We start from the raw sequence: 21655 nt of genomic DNA on the forward strand, positions 1-21655 counted from the left end.
AAGTGGCCAAAATCAGGAAGAGGCACCGGATATTGATGTCAGTGCCCTTACCCGGCAAAAACCCAGTCTGATCAACTTGAACTAGGTCCTCAATCACTGTACCAAGCCTGATAGCCAACATTTTTGCGAGGACCTTGGCATCCGTGTTAATCAAAGAAATAGGCCTATGGGAGGCACATTCCTCAGGGTCCTTACCAGGCTTGGGCACCAACACCACTATGGCCTCAGACATAGATTCTGGGAGGGAGTCTAGATTATAAAAAAAGCATAGCATTGAGGCAAACCTGGGAGCAAGAAGCTCCTGGTAAGTTGAGTAGAATTCAACGGGTATCCCATCCGGTCCAGGTGTCTTCCCGGACTGCATGGAGGCCATGGCTACCTGCACCTCTTCCAGAGAGATATCCGCATCCAACCTAGTACATTGCCTTTCATCTAAAGAGGGAAGGGAAACCCTGATCCAAGTACCGAAGCAGTTCAGCACTATCATAGCACGCCCTAGAAGAGTAAAGAGCCTGATAATAGTCCAGAAACCTGGCACCAATGTCCGTGGCCAATGTCAATATCCTACCGTCCTGACCCCGTAGTCTACCAACATGAGACATGGGAAGCTGCCCCCTGGCAAGCCAAGCTAGCAGCCTACCATTCTTGTCCCCATATTCAAAAACCCTCTGAGCACTCTCCAGCATAGATTTCTTAGTCAGGTCCACCCTAAGCAGGGACAGGTCCCTCAGGGTATCCTGCCAGGGCACATAGTGATCCAAATCAGGACACCGCACAAATGCCGCCTCACGCAATCTCGCCCACTCCTCAAGATCTCTCAGAGACCACATGGACTCCCGCTATCCGAGCCATATATTCTCCTCTGAGCCATGCTTTTATGCATCCAAAAGGTACAAAGGGCCTCCGGCATCTCTGCCTGTATCTCAGGGTCCATGACCCAGTACCTGGACAGCCTCCACAGCTGAACGCCCACCACCTGACAGAGCTGGATAGTAACAGAAATCAGAGAATGATCCGAGATCCCCCTAGATAGGATCTCAGCACCTACCACCCTCCGTACAAGAGCGGGGGAGGTAAACGCCAGGGGCATGGTCCGATAAGTGCTAGATAGGCAGGTATACTCCCTGGCAGAGGGATGAAGATGACGCCAAATGTCCGTAATATTAAAGACAGTCGCCCAATTGGCGAGGCCATGTTGCTGGAGTCCGGAGTCTGTCCAGGACCCTAGACGGAACCAAGTTAAAGTCACCAATAACCAGGACATTGTCAACATTGTAGATCGTAGCCTGCTGCATAAGTGTAGAACATCTAAATCAGCCGGGGGAGGCAAGTATACCCCCACCACCACAAAGGGGACCTCCGAGATCAGAGCATGTAAAATCATGTATCTGCCCCCGGAGTCAAGCTTCACATCTAAAAGCCGAAAGGGCAGGGATCTGTGCACCAGAATACTAACCCCTCTGGCATAGTTAGAGTAGGGAGCATGATAGTGCGAACCAACCCATGCCCGTCTCAGACTCATGATTCGTGATCCCACAAGGTGTGTCTCCTGAAGGACACACACCTGGGGATGCAACTTCCTCAAATAATTAAGGACCAGAGAGCGCTTGACCGCTGAATTCAGTCCCCTCACATTCCACAAAACCACCATGCATTCAGCCATGAGGGGGACGCAGGAATATAATGAAGGAGGGATCTCCGCGACTGCAACTGGGGCCTATTCACCCGGGGGGAGAAAATCTCAAACGGTCCACCGGAGCCAAACAGCTCTCCAGCCTCAGCAAAGTGTTGTACCAAACAGGCATCCAGAAGTTAGGAAATAAATCAGACATAAGACCAACTGTAACCAAACATACAAAATATAGCAAACCCAACCAAACAGAACCGGAATCCTCCACCCCCTATCCACCCCCAACCCTATGCACCTCGAAACAGTGAGGAGCACTTAAGTCCCATAACACCCATAGTTCAGTAACCAATAACTAAGGTTGGGGTCATGTAACCAGAGTAGAGCAGCACATCACTCCAAATAAACGCTAGTTCTAAAAGCGTAGGTAACACCAGTTTCTGTCTCGTGCTGCTAGAGTGATGTTGAACAGGCATACAAGTCATCGTTCTCCTGACCAGGCAGGGGCACATTCTTGGAAGTCAATTGCAGGAAACAAGTATTGAAAAAAAGTACAAAAAAATAGAAGAACAGGGCAAAGGGAAGGAGTCCAAGAAAAATGGGATGGTGTATCAAAAGCTGAGATAGGAGTTAGGCGACAGCACGCGGGTAGCACAGGCCTCCGGGGCATTAGCAGGCAGGAGGACACATGGCAACAGTGCTAGCAAAAAACACACGGTCCCAGGGCCCCTGAACGTCAGATACTGTACAGGGGGGATCCAGGTACAGGGGAGAAAAAACATCCTCAGCCGGGAACCCCCTGCAAGGACCGGACAACGCCAGCAGCGGGCAGTAGGAGTGGGGCTAGCTGGGGGGAGAACAGGGAGCCAGCAGCAAAAATAACTCAGCGCCAGGAGGGCAGCCCGCACATCCTGCCAGCACAGCTACACTACAAGGAAGGAGGCTCACCATAGAGGGGAAAAACTCAATCTTACCCAGCAGCAATGCCACGAGAGAGTCTAGTCCACCATCCCAGCAATCAGTACAGGCAGCACCACAGCAAAGTCATCCATCTAGGGCAGGGTTTCAACCCAGGCAGAGGCATCTTTCGGGGTAGTAAAAAAACAGACCGTCTCACCATCCACCACGCGTAGCTCAACCGGGAACAAAATGCTATACTTGACCTCCCTTGCGCCGGAGGAATGACGCTGTCGCTGAGTTTCCATGGTGTAGTCGGGAAACAGCAGGAGCTTGACGTTGCGGTAGAGTAGCTCGCCCGCAGCATGGGAGGCTAGGAGTAGCTCATCCCGATCCCAGAAATTAAGCAGCCAGAGAATAAAGGTGCGAGGAGGCTCGGGCGGCACTTGGTGGGCACGCTCCACCGCAAAGTACTGGGAGAGCTGGGCTGCCGGTATCAAGGTACGGAGAAGTTCCTCCGCAAACTGGGCCGGGGCTCGCCCCTCCACCCCCTCCGGGAGTCCCACAATCCGGAGATTGTTCCGGCGACTCCTATTCTCGGCGTCCTTGGCACGATACTCAAGGGCCCGGACCTTGGATTGCAGGGCCCGAATAGAGGAGTTGTGGTTGGCAACTGTATCCTCCACTTCACCAAGCCGCTGTTCATCTTCCGACACTCGCGAGCAAATTTTGACAAAGTCCTGGCGGATAAGGCTGACATCCAGCTGGACTTCCTCAATCTTGGTAGTCAAGGCCACCTGGCATGATGAAATAGCCGCCATCACCTCAGGTATTCCCGGGGGAGCCACAGTCAGGTCCTCCACGTGGTCAGTCTGCGACGCCATATTGCATAGGCGCGCAGGAGGTGGCAGGGGGTCAGCAGACGGCGCAACATACACTGGGGGAATTTCAATTTCTTGCCTTTCCTCTGACTCCCACAGGCTTTAGATGGCATCCAAGGAGCTAGGGGACCCCCAGGGCAGGTCCGGTCAGGAGATACAGGAAAAATAGCGGATCACACTCCAGGATAGCACAAGGAACACGTCTGTGACGAACCGATCGTGTGTGGCCCCATCGTTTTTTTTTATCGGTGAAAAAACGTAGAACCTGTTTTAAAATTTTCTGATGGTTAAAAAGCTGATAGAAAAAAACAATTGTCTGTGGGGAAATCCATCGGCCAAATATCCATGCATGCTCAGAATCAAGTCAACGCATGTTCGGAAGCATTGAATGTCATTTTTCTATGCACGTCGTCGTGTTTTACGTCACCGCGTTCTGACACGAACAGATTTTTAATTGTTGGTGTGTAGGCATGACTGATGAAATTCAGCTTCATCGGATATCTGATGAAAAAATACATTGGTCCGTTTTCATCGGATGAACCGATCGTGTGTACGTGGCATTACTCAAGTAAATCTAATCAAATCACTGAGACAGGCGCTGTTAGGCTGTAAGATAGAAACAGCTTCCAAGTCTCAAAGATGCCTCATAAAATGTATATTCATATCAGCAAGAATCACAATTGCTAAATTGTGGAAGTCGGCCGTATTGCCAGTCGAACAGCTTAAACATAAACTCTCCTGGATCATGCTTAATGAACGTATGACAGCAATCTTACATGATAAACTGGAGATATTCAAGAAAGTTTGGGATCCATGGGTCAGATATCTATCAAGTAATCCTCGATCTACTTTGAAGTAGTACGATAGGGGGTACGGAGTCATTCCTCATCTCTTATTCTTTTCCTTAATTTATTCTGCTTTTTCTCTTCTATAATCTCTCTCTCCTCTTGTTTTTTTTGTTTTGTTTTTATTTATTTCTTATTTTTGTTGGTTAATTTGTTGCCGTACAACTAGGATCCCATTGCTCAGTTTCAAATGATCCTGGGATCATCCCTAAGTGGGATTGAGTTTAAAGCACATAATAAATTACATATGGACTTACCACACCCGATAATTATTTGATAATATTTACTATAATATAGTCTTGGCTAGAATTAACTCAACAGATAACTTACAATGATTGAGATTCAATGTGCTAATATTGCATTATAATAGATAGATTTGAGAACGAGAACTTCTCCATGGAGACATATTCAATAGATATTGCATAAACAATAACCAACATTTAGGAGATTACCCATAGTAGATGTAACATTCTGCTTAGTAATAATTGGATTTCAATCCCTATAGTGTATATCTTTTACTGCATATGTCCTTATTGAATGTTTGTACACTTTCTTTTGTACATTTTCTTTTGTACATTTTCTTTTATGGAAAATGGAAATACCTTTGAATAAACATATTGAAAAGGAGAAAAGCAATTACTGACAACATTGGATTGCACTCACATAGTGCTCAGTGGGTGAGGGCTTGTCATGTCCAGCATGGGAACAGAAACCACCAGTATAACCCTTGGGATGGTGAGCCACAAGCACTTTTTGTAGCGGGGATTGCTTTTCTGAATAAAATAACGCTGCACTAGGATTTGCCTGGCGCTCCTCTCGCCTTTTTTGCCGTATCTCTCATTTTCTGTGTTCCCAGCCCATGCCTGAAGCATGCAAAATTTCTGTGGAACAAGCATTTCTTTTAAGCCAGTGTGCATGGACCCTAAACCAGGATGTTAAAGTACAGCTAAGATTTTGTCTAAACAAATATCTTTGCTTCTTTCCCAAATTACATTTAATGGTCAAATATGGTTTACTAAATGCAGAAAGGTGGGTAGTTAGTGGTTCATTGGGCAGCTGTGGGTAGGTTCACAATCTTCTTACCCTCCAGGGTCTATAGTGCTTGCCTGCACTATTTGGGACTTTTGGGGCCTGTATTTTGGCACCTGGGCTTTAATTTTGTCCGCCACATTTTCTAGCCAAACTATAATTATACTAACAATTGTGAACAATGTTACATTTATGCGTTTAGTGAATGAATTGATAAATAATTTTTGTCTTTTTAGAGCATTTTATTGTGATGGTCATGTCATAAATCCCCTGATGAAGCCAAAGGATTGGCAAAACTAGTTGGGAAGACCTGACCACTGGCTTGTATCTTAATGTATTGCTCCCACAATATTTGTACATTGCCCTTGTATTCTAACTAAACTTTTTTTATCTTTGTGTAACGAATACAACTTTTCTATTTTTGTATATCTGCTTTGTTTGGTCTCTATTCTGACACCGCAATAATCCCACACCCCTCCATTCCCTCTTTTTAAATGCAGAAAGGGGCAATGGGATATCAGAAGAAAACTGATGGCTGTTTATTACAACAAAATTAGATTGACTATACTTTTACCACTAATGATGTAGGACAAGAACTGGATAATATAAAAGAAAAAGAATAAGGGACTTTCAACATAGATTTAGACTAGTGCGATCTCAGACATTGCATGTGATTCGCCCCCACATCACATGTGATGTCTGAGCAATGCGAGTTCAGCCATACAGTTGTGTTCAGCCATACAGAAAAAGGTGCAGGGACTTTTTTCCCCTGCACTGGAATCAGATTGCATGGGACTTCTCACCCATGCGATCCAATTCCTGTACAAATCCACAGTTAGCACTGCAATCTGTGAACTGATATGGGGGTGCCATTAACATTGCATTGACACCCGCAGTGTGAACTGACTGCGGAAGAGAAGCGATGCGGGAACCAGCGCTGTAATCGCGCTGGCTCCCGCATCGCACTAGTCTGAACCTAAGCTCAAGGTGCATGAAATAGGCATAAACGGCGTCACCGCGTTAAGTGTTTACACCCGGAAGATACAAGCGTTTGCTTGAGGGGCCGGCCAGCTCGACTTTTTTACATGCTGTAATACGTCTACTTTGATGTAAGTGCACATCTTTTTATCTTATTAAAAAACCTTGAGGATCTTATGCTATGGGAGCTCTCCTTTCTTTTTAAACATATGTACCGGTATACTGCTTGAGGCCATCCATCACTGTGACTGTCCCAGCTTGGTGATATGCTGTGAGGATACTATTATCATATGCTGTCTATGATCTCCTGTAATAAGAGATCGTAGAGTTCCGGTAAGAGTCAGTGTGTGACCTAGGTAGAGGTGCTTCTATCATCACTTTTTTCAGGAGTTGGGATTATCTTTCTTTCACTTTGGAGACCATCATTATTTAATCTGATATGGACTTTTTTGTGGACTGTGATTAACCCATCATTTGTTTCCTTACCAAGTTCACGGTGTGATCACTGTTTGCTATATATTTTTTGCAATATTTGCGCTGGTTTCAGTGCATCATACATTAGCGCAGCTTCTTTCTTGAATATTGTGTTTTGATGTTGTATAACATTTTTTAGTTGCAGCTTTTTTAGTAGTTAAATTAGAGTAAGCGCAGTATTTTTTCCATTTATATGTGTGTGTTTTATAGCGTTTAAAGTGACTCTGTCTCTAAACTGAATGAAAATAGTATTTAAAAAATCACACGCCACATTTGAATGGGCTGCAAATCTCACCTTAATGCTGAAAAAGTAGTGCATACACAACGCACCCAATCACTCGATACTGCAGTACCATGCGATCTGGTGTCCGAAAACACTCAGCGTTCATAATCTGCATTTGGGGTGCCATTAAGAGTACATTGGCACCCGCAACAGGTCACAAATCAGTGTGTCCCAGCACATTGTGGAAAACCTGCACACAATACATTTTTGCAGCACTACGTCCCTCCCGGTGTGAACTGTCCCTAAATTTGTCTTATTTTACTGTATTTAAAGAATATATTTAAAATAATATTTATATTTTGGAAGAAGAGTAAAAATAATCATTGATATATTTTTTGCTGTACATAATAACATGAATAGGAGAAAGAATGGAAGTGAGGAACCTGTTTTCCCAGCTTCAGATGGATTACCTCTATTTGTCTTTGAGCAGCCTGCTGTATATCACTATGAATAAAAAAGCACACTCCAGAATTAGTGAATACTAATATATTGGCGCAACAGATTATGCTTCCATTGTTTTCCTTTCTCTATGACTATATATAATGTTTTTAATCACAACAGATAAAGCCCATGGAGATTAATTGCTACACAAATTGTTTGTATAATGATTTGGTGAAAATGATTACTCTTTGGAGGAAAATCAATGAAAAAATGGTCCATAACACAATATTCATAATTTTTGGACAAAGCAATTCACAATTTCAATACTGTACATCTAAACTACTAATAAAAATAAGCCAACATTAGTCGGAAATGATGAGTAGCCTAAAGTTTAGATTTGGTGCACCAGTTTACAAAATGAGTGTACAACCAAAAAGAGTTCAGAAATTAACAAATACAGTGCCTTGAAAAAGTATTCAACTAGAAAGGAAATTTCCCCAACGTGGACTTTGTAGGCAGGTTAGGGGAGCAGAGGATCATCATCCATATTTCCCAAAAACTTGTGGCAAAAAATCAGGGGGCAGATCCACAGAAGAATTACGCCGGCGTATCTATTGATACGCTGCGTAATTTCAAATTGCCGCGTCGTATCTTTGTTTTGTATCTACAAAACAAGATACCACTGCATCTGGGTTCGATCCGACAGGCGTACGTCTTAGTACGCCGTCGGATCGTAGGTGCATTTTTCCGCCGGCCGTTAGGTGGCGTTTCCGTCGAATTCCGCGTCAAGTATGCAAATTAGCTAGATACGGCGATCTACCAACGTACGTCCGGCTGGTGCTTTTTTTTTACGTCGTTTGCATTCGGCTTTTTCCGGCGTATAGTTATAGCTGCTATAATGAGGCGTACTCAATGTTAAGTATGGCCGTCGTTCCCGCGTCCAATTTTGAATTTTTAACGTTGTTTGCGTAAGTCGTTCGCGAATAGGGATTTGCACAGAATGACGTCACCGTCGTAAGCATTGGCTTGTTCGGTTTAATTTCGAGCATGCGCACTGGGATACCCCCACGGACGGCGCATGCGCAGTTAAAAAAAACTTCATTTACGTCGGGTCACCACATATTTACATAATCACGCCCCCATCACAATGATTTGAATTGCGCGCCCTTACGCCGCCAAAGATACACTACGCTGCCGTAACTTACGGCGCGGATTCTTTGAGGATTCGAAAAAAAAAAGTAAGTTACGGCGGCGTAGTGTATCTTAGATACGCTACGCCCGGCGTAATAATGCGCCGCTGTACGTGGATCTGCCCCATATCGTCAAAAGACTCATCATGCCTCCAATTACTGTAAATACATTGGAGGGTAGATATTGTAATTTTGTGGGTTTTCCTTCTGTCTTGGCATTTCAAGAAATATGATGAGTAGTGAAGGAATTAGATACAAAATGTATTCCCCAGTGAAAGCCTGAACTTCTTATAAAATTAGAACTCATCCAGTCTTCCAGTAATAGTGCATTCTTCGATGAAGTTCTAGGCCTCTCCTGAGATACCAGCCTCTTGCTCGGTGCTCTCCAAGATAGGTTCTTCATCGAGTGGCTTCCTCCCTCAGGATGGACAGCTCAGGACCACTCTACAAATGTAGACCCGGTCTGACTACTGAGCCTACTTAGAAGATCACAACCCTGAACCAACGTGGTCCCGGAGTCAGGAACACTTGAACACGCAACCCCGGATATGAGGGCCACACACGGGGGTGGTGGGATGACAGACCCAAGATCGGCGATGACCCCGGACTAGTGACGTCTGTCCCTTAAGTACTCCTCCCAGCATGCTCAGCGGGACGATCAACTGCCGAAGAAGAACACCCAAAACACCTTGACCTGACTGCTGCGCTGCCACCCTCGGCCTGGGATGATAACGACCCCCCAGACAACAATAGTGGTCACTTACAGTACAGCCATGGTTGGAACAGAGGCCCAAATTTAATGAAAAATCATACAGTCTGAGCTAACTAACTCTCAGACTACCCTCTAAATTTAAAGCAGCGCCAGCTAAAAAGTAGCAGGCCGCTACATTTAGATATGGGATGTGTAGAAATAAATTAGATCTTATTGGAAATGTCAGAATTTTTTAAAACCCTTTTGATGTACAATTGAACTTTGAATAAATGGTGAAAACGTAATTAGATTATGTTGAGTCTTTCTCTTCCCATTTTATTTAATGTCGGAGGTTTCCTATGAGGCTTAGATCGAGTATCCGGATGGAGATAGATTGAGGCTCAATTTTCTTATCGTTTTGGTGAGTTTAAACCCCGGAGGGGTGTGTGGAGCACGGTGTAAAGAAGTTTGGGTGAAAGGTGCACTCATCATTTACAAGCTTTGACCACCATCTGTTCACATTAGAGACTCTTTCTTATCACCAACTGTTTGTCTAATTGCTTCATTACTGTTATTTTTCTGTATATGGTGATGTTCATATACCAGCCAGTCAGTTTTCTTTACTGATAAGCAGCGCCACTTTGATGCATACCTACTACTGTTTTACAGTCTGAATTTTTCATCTCATGTTTATAGTTAATCAATACTGACCGGGGTCTTGGAGCACAGCAGCTTTGTAAAATAGAATAAAGCCTCTATTCTTAGGTCCACATCTTACCTGGTAGCCACACATCACAGCTCATTATAAGTCTCAGCTGCCCACAAGACGTTGCCTATTTGAGCTGACTAATGCTCCGGGATCTCTCTCTCTTTTTGTTATCGAAGCCTGTTTCTGAGTGAAAAGGCTGAGTGCTAAAAGAACACTAAAAATGTACAGGTGCCGCTTGTTTTTGTGTAAAGGAACCCATTAGAGGTCACTCTTTTAGTCAGAAATAGGGATGAGCCGAACTCCCCCCCCCCGTTCGGTTCGCACCAGAACCTGCGAATAGACCAAAAGTTTGTGTGAACTTTAGAACCCCATTAAACTCGAACGTTTGAAATCTAAAGTGCTAATTTTAATATGCAAGTTATTGTCCTAAAAAGTGTTTGGGGACCCGGGTCCTGCCCCTGGGGACATGTATCAATGCAAAAAAAGTTTTAGAAACTGCAGTTTTTTCGGGAGCAGTGATTTTAAACGATTTTTTAATCCCTAAGAAATGACACTTTGTGCAGAAACAGTTCTAAGCACAGGAAACAAGCGCTGCCTTACAGGCATACTTTACCGGCACCCTAGGTACGAAATTTAAAGGAATATTTCACTTTTATTTTTTCACTTTAAGCATTATTAAAATCACTGCTCCTGAAAAAATGGCAGTTTTTTTAAAACTTTTTTTGCATTGATACATGTCCCCTGGGGCAGGACCCAGGTCTCCAAACACTTTTTATGACAATAAGTTGCATATAAGCCTTTAAAATTAGCACTTTAGATTTCTCCCATAGTCTTTTCCAGCGTGTTCTGCGGCTTTTCGAAGCCAAAATTGTTCGCTGACTCGAACTCGAAGCTCATCCCTAGTCAGAAACTGGCCCAAATTTAGATAGTAGCTCAAAGCAGTGTTTGTTTGTGCCAGGAACCATGAATCAGACGGATGCAGAAAATGCAGTAAAAAATCACACCTTTTAACCACTTCAGCCCAGAAGAATTTACCCCCTTCCTGACCAGAGCACTTTTTGCGATATGGCACTGCGTCGTTTTAACTGACGATAGTGCGTTCATGCGACGTTACACCCAAACAAAATTGACGTCCTTTTTTTCCCACAGCTTTCTTTTGGTGGTCTTTGGGGAGCCTCAACCTGGATAGAGATTTAAACTGTTTTATAGCTAACCCTTAAATATCCCTCCAGTATAATGGATGTGGGGCAGGATTATATGTGTACCTCTTGGGAGTTTGACGGGTGCTAATGGAGCCTAACCTGCATCTATTACTCTGTATAAGGTATTCCATACAGAGAGGGCAAAGCGCCCAGGAGTGTAAGTATGCTTGGTATGCTTTACATCTTTGTACCTGGGATTACCTGGCAGTGATGCCTCTATGACACCCATAACTATTCAAGGGGCCTTGCCCCTTCTGTAATAGTGGGCAGCTATGGGTATATAGCCCTTAGGGCCCTTCTTGTGGTGGGCTAGTTGAAACTGGGTGGGTGTAACTGGTAACGCTTACTGAAGGGCTATACCCACATACCCATTACTTTTTAGGTGCCAATTTTCCCCCTTGATGTATGAGACAGCCCATTAGTACTATAGCTAATACCAGGGGGTTACTGGCTCCAATCCCTGATATCCCATAATGTTTTGTATTCCTAGGGCATTCGGTAAAATGAGGGTGTCTATGGGGTTCTTCCTAGTCAGCTGTTTTTTGATCAATTTGGATAACCTGTGATGCATCCTCAGGTTCTCCCTGTTTCTTTGGCTTACTGGGTAGTAGGTGGATTGCAGGCTCCAAATTGGAAGCCGCTGAATATATGTACTGACTGAATCTGTAGCAATTCCTCACACCTACCACTGCAGGGAGTTTTGATCGACCTGCTGCTCTCATCCATTGAATAAACTATGGGTATATATTCTATTATATCAATCTGTTGAGCAAAGCTGTAGAGAGCACGCCCGTAATTTGCTGAGCATAAATATGTTTACATATTGTGTTTATATATATATATATGTGTAATATACATATGTGTATACACTATTTAGGTGTTATTAGTTTTGCTTACTCTCATTGTGAATGTTAATTGTCTGTATTGTTAATATGAAATATAACGGTAGAGCGGCGATGCGGGTTAGTAATTTGTTTAAAGTAAGGGATTAATTAATTCAGACTGTAGTATAGTCCCTTCTGCTATTTTGAACTCTTGTGGGTATTTGCTAACTTTAAGATTAGGAACACGAATATAATGTAAATTACTCCCCCTGTAATTAGTAAGGGGAGGAACCTGCATGGCCACTCACCTTAAAAGACGTGGGGTGTAGTAAGACGGCACCGCCTCAGGCGACGTCAATGATGAAACGCGTAAGACGTAGCTACGCACACACGTCATTTGCGGGTATGAGGTTCAGGCTGGTGGAATGCAGTTGGAGCGCACGCTGCTAATATCAGCCCAGAACTACTCGTTTGCCCTATATTTAGTGCTCTTTTAGGGTGAAAGCGGTACCATTATTTGCAAGGAAATTTGGCGTTTTATATTGTAGGCCTGTAATTTTTAGAAATAACTCACTTAAATCTGACCAAACAAGATTCTAATAGGCATCCCGGGTATGACATTTTTTTAAAAACAAAATTATAAATTATAATATAATAAATAACTATAAATAATTATAACAAATAATAATATAATTATAATAAAAATTATTCAATAATGTAATCAACTCAAAATCACTGAAATTTGCTCAGTTGCAGAATTGTCGCTGTCATTATTTTTTTTTTTTATGACGAATTTCCCCACAAATCGCTCTCGCACAATTCTACAAGTGATTATAATTTATTATCGCTGTTTTCTAGCTGATCTAAAACTATTTTTGACATAAAGGGACACTTTTGGTTGCTATGGACAATCTACAGTTTGCAGGGAGAAAAAAATGTTTTTATTATATAAAATGACATGCAGGACACTGGGCAGACCACTAGGGACAAGGGGGGTGTGTTTTTTTTTACATGCAGTACTGTAATCTATAAGATTACAGTATACTGTATGTAATGTGTTTGTTTACTTTTTTGAATTTGGCGCCGTTCTCCGTCCCCGTGCGTCGTAACGTCGCAGGGAACGGAGATCGGCGGCACAGGAGGACGCTGTGTGAATCGAGCGAGGTCCCGCTCGCTCACACAGCGCGGTGGCATCGCTGGATCCAGGGACAAGGTAAGTAAACAGTGCCTGTGGATCTAGCGAGGCAAGCCCGAGTCTGACTCGGGGTTACCGATTTTAGCCCAAAAATCTCACCCCGAGTCAGACTCGGGAACACCGCTCAGGAGGTTAAAGCGAGTTACCCCTGCAGGGGTAATAGGAGCTGGTGAGTGGGTACCCAAAAGGGGGAGCACAAGAATCACGTGAATTCTTCTGAAACCACAGCGAGCACAAGTCACTTTGGAATTTTGCACCTGATATTAAAATATCGTTCGATATATTGGACTGTTTTTCTCCCTACACTTTTCATATGAACTTTATTTTTTCTTTATTGTCATGTTTATTTATTTTTTTATTATCTCCTTCTGGACACCTGTATTTTCGTTTTCTGTCGTTTTCTGTCATTTGCTTCAATCACGCATGAGTTTTGCACAATGTTCAACTGAGTAGTATAGTCATTTTATGTACTGATGACAGATAAAGTTTATATTTATAATTTTTGGTGTGTACACTTCATATTAGTGACCTAGTGCTGATAAATATCCAGCACTCATATAGGGGTTACTAACAGCCAACTTGGGTCATTGGATCTAACGTTTGACATTAAACTCAGCACACAAATCTGTGAAGAGCGATCTGACAGATTACTCTTTAGTTCAAGTAGCGCTACACACCCCATTTTTTTATCTTATTTTTACATTTCTCAGAGCCCCCTTTGGGGAGTTCTTTAGGGGAGGCTGCAACCAAGTCCACATCTAAGCGCGGAACCCTAACCACTTATAATTTGGTGGTATTTGATCACATCTGCGTTTTTTTTTTTTGGTTTGCGCTATAAACTAAAAAAGATTATATTAAATATTTTTTTACGGGGGCGTGGCTTGGCGCACGATGAGGACGGTCGCACACTGAGGGAGCTCCGCTGACATAGGCAGCCGTACACAGCTCTCCACCCGACCACCGGCACCCCGATGCCCGGAAAGAAGCTCCACAACACCCCTCACTCTCGCACACGCCGCGGAGCGGCACCCCACTCGGCGAGGGACATCACAGAGCTTTTTAAAAGCAAAACTCCGGCCCAGGCCAGCAGCCTGAAATCCAAGATGGCGCCGTCGCACCACGAGGAAGAGTTCAGTGAGGACTCGCAGTCGGCCGCTGAGGACTTAGACAGGGGTAAGAAGAGATCGGATCTCCCCCTGACTTTTGCTGACATGTCAGTGATTGCTGCGGACATTAAGTCCACCTTCTCATCAGCGATCACTGACCTGAAATCAAACCTGCTGGTGCTCAATGATAAAATGGCCACTGCCGAGACTGCTGGAAAACAGAGGGACAAAGCCATACTCAAGCTTGAGAGGACCTCGCTTGCTCAGGCCCTGCATTTAATAGAAATGAATAGACACATAGAAGATTTGGATAACAGAGGGCGCAGGTGTAACGTGCGTGTAAGGGGGATACCTGAATCAGTGGGCCATGACCAGATAATACCGGCGCTACAGAGGGTCTTCAACAGTTTATTAGAAAGACAAGAGGACACAGCAATAGATTTTGTACGGGCGCACAGAGCCCTTCGGCCGCGAGGACCAGACAACGCCCCACCGAGAGACATAATTTGTTGCTTTCAAAGTTTTACCCTGAAAGATGAAATCATGAGAAAGGCTAGGAGAAATTACCATATTGCCTTTAATGGGGAAAATATAATGCTGTTCCAGGACCTCTCCCAAATAACTCTGAAAAACAGGCGTGCTCTGCGCCCCCTGCTGGAGAAGCTGCAGAACAAGGACATTCGCTATTCATGGCGTTTCCCATTTGCTCTGGCGGTTACCTTGAATGGCCAGCTACAAGTCCTCCGTACACCGGCCGACCTGCCAGACTTCTGCTCTGCACTAGACCTGGAACCGACAGATCTCCCTGACTGGTACGCCGAATTTCTGCACCCTGTCCTACCTCCGGTCCATCTCAGGTCACCGCAATCCACGCCTGAGAAGCGGCAGGCCAAACGGCAGAAGCAGAATCGGGCGGGCAGCTCCAGGATTGAGACCCCGAGACGTCCAGCTGTCCCTGACCCAGAATATGACGATGATTGATCCTGTTGGGGCCTTCTCGAGTCGCGTCAGGCCTCCTGCCTCTTCTTGATTTTTCAATTTTGATTTCCTATTTTTTGCTGCTTGTTTTGCTTTTTTCTGCCTTTCGACGCATGCTGAATTCTGCTGTGAACTGACAGTGTTTTATCTACACAGCCTACGGGGACTCAGACTGCTAAACCCCCCCTCCCTTCCCCCCCCCCTTCATCATCACCCTCAGGGGACGCGAATGCTAGTCCTACAATGCGGACTGTAATCACAAGAGGATGTACTGGAGGCTCCTTGCCCGAGAACAGCTCCAAGACAACCAAGATGTCCCTCTCTTGCAGCATCCTTCCTGCATCCAGTTTGCAGATGTTTCCTCACCGAGGAAGTATCTCTAAGTGAACCTATGCGGTTGTTTCTCTTTTTTTTTTTTTTTTTTTTCTCCCCCCTTTTTTTTTTTTTTTTTTTTATTATTATTATTATTCCCCTATTTTATTCAAGTACTTCCTCTTATGGAGAGCCTCTACATAGCTCTTATTGTATGGCTTGTGATAAGTATCTGTTTATAAGGTGTTCTTTCTTTTACTTTATTTTTATTTTATTTTACCTTTTTCCGAATACCCAGGTCGGGTGTGAACTAAGCTTAGTCTGAGGGCCAGATAGTTTATTAATGATTAGGATGTATAAATCCCCTTGCTGTTTTGTGTGGGCCCCAGACCCACTTTTCTTTTTTTTTTCTGTTTTTACATGTGCGGCTGCCAGTGGTGCGGTCATTCATCTTTTCTCTGTTTGAATTTTTTCCTGCTAATTGCAATCCCTGTTGGATTGTATCTCAGGTGGAATTCTACCGTCTCCTCAAGTGCCTCCCTATAACCCCACAAAGTGTCCCCGTGCTCCTGGTTTCTAAGGACACAGGTGACACTAGACACATAGGAGTTACACACTCCTGGGTGGGGTGACCCACTCAGGGGACGTACCCATATCTTATCTTGCTCCTCGCCGTATAAATACGGCCCCCTGCTTCTCTCTCTCTCTTACTGTTTTATCCTCTCTATCTCTCTCTTTTTCCCCCCTCTGAACCCAACTTTCCCCTCCTACCCTTCCTCTCCTCAACCCAGACCGGTGGCCTCAGGGAGGGGGGGATTGATCTAGACACTGCCGATCACTGTACATTATATCTACATTAACCTGATTTTGTCTCTGTTTGCCAACACAGCTGACCTCCTGAACCGTCTCCTCCTGACCCGCTCCAATGGCTTTCTCTTCGCTAGGAAAGACACCGACTGTGATCTCACACAATATTAGGGGTCTGAATATCCCGGAACGTCGCTCCACTCTCCTACGTGAGCTGAAAAAAGGTAGGCCCCAGTTCGTGTTTATCCAGGAAACACACTTCAAGACACACCATGCACCCAAATTGACTGACGCATACTTTACAAGGGCATTTCATGCCACCAATAGTGACTCCAAGTCAAAAGGAGTGTCAATATTGGTGAGTAAGAACGCACCTTTTCATTTGACGGAACAGAAATGTGATCCCGGAGGTAGGTTCCTATTTTTGAAGGGGACATATGGGTCCACTCCAGTGACGCTAGCTAATGTATACTTCCCCAATAGAGAGCATGCCTCATTTTGTAACCGGATAACCAAGGAACTTCAGGGATTCTCCTCGGGCTGTCTTATACTGGGTGGTGATTTTAACCTCCCGCTCAACCCATTGACGGATACCTCAAATGGTAAATCCTGTATTACTTACAAAATACTTAAAAGAATTAAATCCGCCCTTCAGGGGCTACAATTGGTAGACATTTGGCGTTTTATCAACCCTGAGGGCCGCGACTTTACTCATTATTCGATTCCCCATGCTAGATATGCCAGATTGGACTATCTTTTCATCTCCCAGAGGAATCTATCCTCAGTTGAAGCAGCACACATAGGGATCCAATCGATCTCAGATCATGCCCCGGTTTCATTGGGCCTGAATCTATTGTCCATGCCCCCTAAACAACCCACGTGGAGGCTAAACACCTCCCTCCTAACAGACCCGGATCTTCTCGCCTCACTCACTGGCTCTTTGAAGGAATTTTTCATGCACAATTCCATTCCAGGAGCAGACCCGCTCATGGTTTGGGAAGCTCACAAGTGCACACTGAGAGGAGAACTGATTAGAATGGGCTCTAAGCGAAAGAAAGACAGAGAGCGAGAGATCTCGAGGCTGTCGGCTTTGATCCGCTCCTTAGAGTCTCAACATAAACAATCGCTCACGGTAAAATCGGCAGGGGAGTTACTGGAGGCCAGGAAGGAGTTGCAGCATCTGTTCGACTCAAAGTCGAGGCGAATGCTGTTCTTCAAAAAAAAAATATACTACGAGTCGGGCAATAAATCAGGCAAACTTCTAGCCAGGGCTCTGAGAGAACACACTTTCGCCAATGACATCGCAGGCATTAGACGAGGGGATGGGAAAATTGACAAAACTACGAAGGCCATTGCCTCTCGTTTTCACGAATTCTACTCCAAACTCTACGACTTGCCCCCCCCAACATAGGCCCAAGGACATGGCAGGAGACAAGGCTCAAATTATCCAAGACTACCTAACTAATAGTAGACTGCCCATCCTAACGACCGCTGATGTGTCACTGTTAGAAGCACCGATAACTTGTGAGGAGATTACCCGAGCTATTAAATTACTGAAGAATGGGAAAAGCCCAGGCCCAGACGGCTATACGGCCATATACTATAAGACCTTTACCGAGGTACTGACTACTCGGTTGGCCGCTGCCTTGAACTCCATGTCTACGCCCAAAGATATCCCGTCCGCGTTTCTGTCAGCTCAAGTTGCCATAATCCCCAAGCCTGGCAAGGACCCCATGGACTGCGCCAGCTACAGGCCCATCTCCCTTCTAAACATTGATGCCAAATTATTCGCAAAAATTCTCGCGCTGCGCCTGAGCCCGCTTCTGTCGAATTTGATAGGGCTGGATCAGGTGGGGTTTGTTCCGGGTAGGGAGGCAAAGGACAACGTAACCAAAGCCCTGCTCCTTATACAGGCAGCACGAGACAAGAACATCGAAGGCCTTCTCCTGTCCACCGACGCGGAGAAGGCCTTTGATAGGGTGGCATGGGATTTCCTGAGGGCGGTATGCGAGCACGTAGGGCTTGGTCCATGTATGCTGTCATGGATCTTTGCCCTGTATCGTAACCCTACGGCGAAACTCAAAATAAACGGGACTCTATCAGATACAGTACACATCCGCAATGGCACCAGACAGGGCTGCCCCCTCTCCCCGCTATTGTTCATTCTGGCCCTTGAACCCTTCATTAGAACTGTAAATCTGAATGGCGCGGTTAGGGGATTTGAGATACGGGGGAGGGAGTTCAAGGTGGCGGCCTACGCGGATGACCTCCTATTTTTTCTAACTGACCCCGCGACCAGTATACCTAATCTCCTAGAAGAGTTTACTCATTTTGGATACCTATCCAACTTAAAAATAAACTACTCCAAATCCGAGGCCATAAACATATCGTTACCTACCGATCAGCTGACCCGTACTAAAGCAGAATCTAAATTTAGGTGGGAGGATAAAGCTATCAAATACTTAGGAACCCACTTGATTCCACACTTGCAACACATTTACGACTCGAACTTCCCGCCCCTACTGAAGGAATGCGCAGCCGACCTTGCGAGGTGGCGAGTGGGCTGCTTTTCTTGGTTTGAACGCGCATCCATTGTCAAAATGGTGGTCTTGCCTAGGTTCCTATACCTTTTCAGGACACTACCCATAAAAATTCTAGCACACTTCTTTCGCCTGATGAACTCTACCATCTTAAGGTTCATTTGGAATCAACGTAAACCTAGAATTAAATTATCTTGGCTGTTCAGGTCCAAGGACGCGGGCGGGATCGGGCTACCTAACTTTAAACATTATTATTACGCACAGTGGCGGAACTACCGCCATAGCAACCCATGCGGGCGCTATGGGGCCCGCAGCCGAGTGAGGATCAGGGGGGCCCGGTGAAGTGAAGAGAGAGGAGAGGAAGAGGCGAGCTGAGGGCCCCATGGCCACTAGGGGGCCCCATCAGGGTTGCCAGCCTTGGTAAAAGCAGGGACAGTTTGTTGGTATCAGTGTTTTTATGACATCTATCACTGAATTGGCCACTACCGACATCATTTTGATGTACAAATCTCGAGATTGTAGCTGCCCCGCCTCTGAATTTAGTGGGTCACCAACTCTAAGCCACTCAACATGTCACGGAGCTTGGTGCCTCTCCGCATGGGTTTGCCCACATTCATGTTGCATAAAAAAAAAGATGGTGGCCATCTCTAAGCCTGGGGGCCCCATAATCTCCTATTGCCCGGGGGCCCCATGAGTTGTCAGTCCGCCCCTGGCTGTCCGTATCAGCAGAGAGCGGAATTGCCCGCTGTAATAGCTTTCATTAGAACTTTTAGTGTTCCCGGGGGTCATGTCACATAGCTCCACCTCTTGGTCCGGCACCTTTGATCGACAGAACGCCAGTCCAGTGTAGGACATGTGACGTCGTCAAAGGCGTTGGGCTAAGAGGTGGGGCTATGTGACGATGAGCCCCGTGAAGTCGGGAAATTCAAATGAAAGCTATTACAGCGGGCAATCCCGCTCTCTGCTGATCCGGCCGGCTTGCCTCTTCCTCTGCACAGGTGAGGCTGTATTGGGCACAGGCAGGCCAGGCTGTATTGGGCACAGGCAATGCTGTATTGGGCACAGGCAGGCCAGGCTGTATTGGGCACAGGCAATGCTGTATTGGGCACAGGTCACGCTATATGGGGCACAGGCAGTTCAGACTGTATTGGGCACAGGCAGGCCAGGCTGTATTGGGCACAGGTCACGCTATATGGGGCACAGGTCACGCTGTATAGGGCACAGGTCATGCTGTATGGGGCACAGGTCACGCTGCATTGACACTAGGGCGGCTCTGGGGGGCCCCATACAACATTTTGCTATGGGGCCCTGTGATTTCTAGTTACGCCCCTGATTACGCATCTCATATAGCCAGGGTAATTGATTGGCACTGCCATAGACGTTCGAAGGCATGGGTGTCTTTGGAGGAATCCCTATTTCTGCGTCCGCTGAGGTTTTCCCCGTGGTCACCCAGACCTAAATTTAAAGCCACCTCTAAGATACAACCTATCACACGAACCACACTGGGCGTCCTACATGACATTGCTAAAGGGGGAAAGATTACCACGCCCGGGGGTCCTTTGACACCCTTGATGGGAAACGCTGACTTCCCTCCGGGAGAGGACAATGACACCTTCCAACCAGAGCATAGTGACATCCCCTTACTCGCGAAAGACTGTTTTTCAGGAGATAAAATTAAAGACCTTTTGGCACTGCAGGGCGGAAGTGGACTCCCACGACTGAAGTGGTGGTCATACTTCCAATTAAGAGATTACCTTACTAAACAAAGACACTCACAGGACTTCCGCAGACCATTGACCGACTTGGAGACGACATGTCTAGATGGAAATCCCCTAGAGAAAGCCACATCGGTCTCATATGGCTGGCTGCAACTGGCTGAATGCGGTGGTGCGGATAATTATAGGAGGAGATGGTCGGAGGAGCTGGAGAGGACACTCACGGACAAACAATGGAGGTATGCGTGCATTTTAGCACATAAAGGTTCCATAAGTACACTCGTCCAGGAAACAGGCTACAAGCTGCTGACACACTGGTACAACACCCCGGACAAACTCCACAAGTGGAATCCTCAAAACCCTCCGACATGTTGGAGGTGCCAGAAGGCAAAAGGCACTCTTCTCCACATTTGGTGGGAGTGCCCACTGATTCTGCCCTTTTGGGACAAGATCACACAACTGATCAAAAAGATCACAGAAACTAAGTTGTCACTGGACGCAGCTTGTTGCCTGTTACATGTCAACCACCTTGCCTTACAGGTTTACAAACACTCACTGACCAAACACCTGATTAATGCAGCCAGGTCGTTGGTTCCCATCTATTGGAGAACAACTACAGTACCCACAGTGACTGACTGGCTCAAAAGAATTAGAAACATGTGGGAAATGGAGGATGCTGTGGCGCAAGAACATAGCAGAGTTGAGGCCTTCCAAACTACTTGGAGACCTTGGATCGTTTTCCGATACTCAGAGGAATATGACGATATCATGCAAAACCCTTAAATATGGGACGGTTCACCTCAGAGGTGGCCCAATCTTTCGATACTTCTCCCTCACGCATCCCTAATTGGAGAGCAGGTGTGGGCGTGGTGGCATACAATCCCCCCCTCCCTCCCTCCTCACCGGTGTCATTTCTGGGGCCCCCCACTGTCCCTATTCACTTACCTCTCCCCCTGTCTTCTCTCCTCTTCCTACATGGTTTCATGCGCAA

The sequence above is a fragment of the Rana temporaria genome, chromosome 4 (assembly GCF_905171775.1).
Source record: "Rana temporaria chromosome 4, aRanTem1.1, whole genome shotgun sequence".
NCBI lineage: Eukaryota > Metazoa > Chordata > Amphibia > Anura > Ranidae > Rana > Rana temporaria.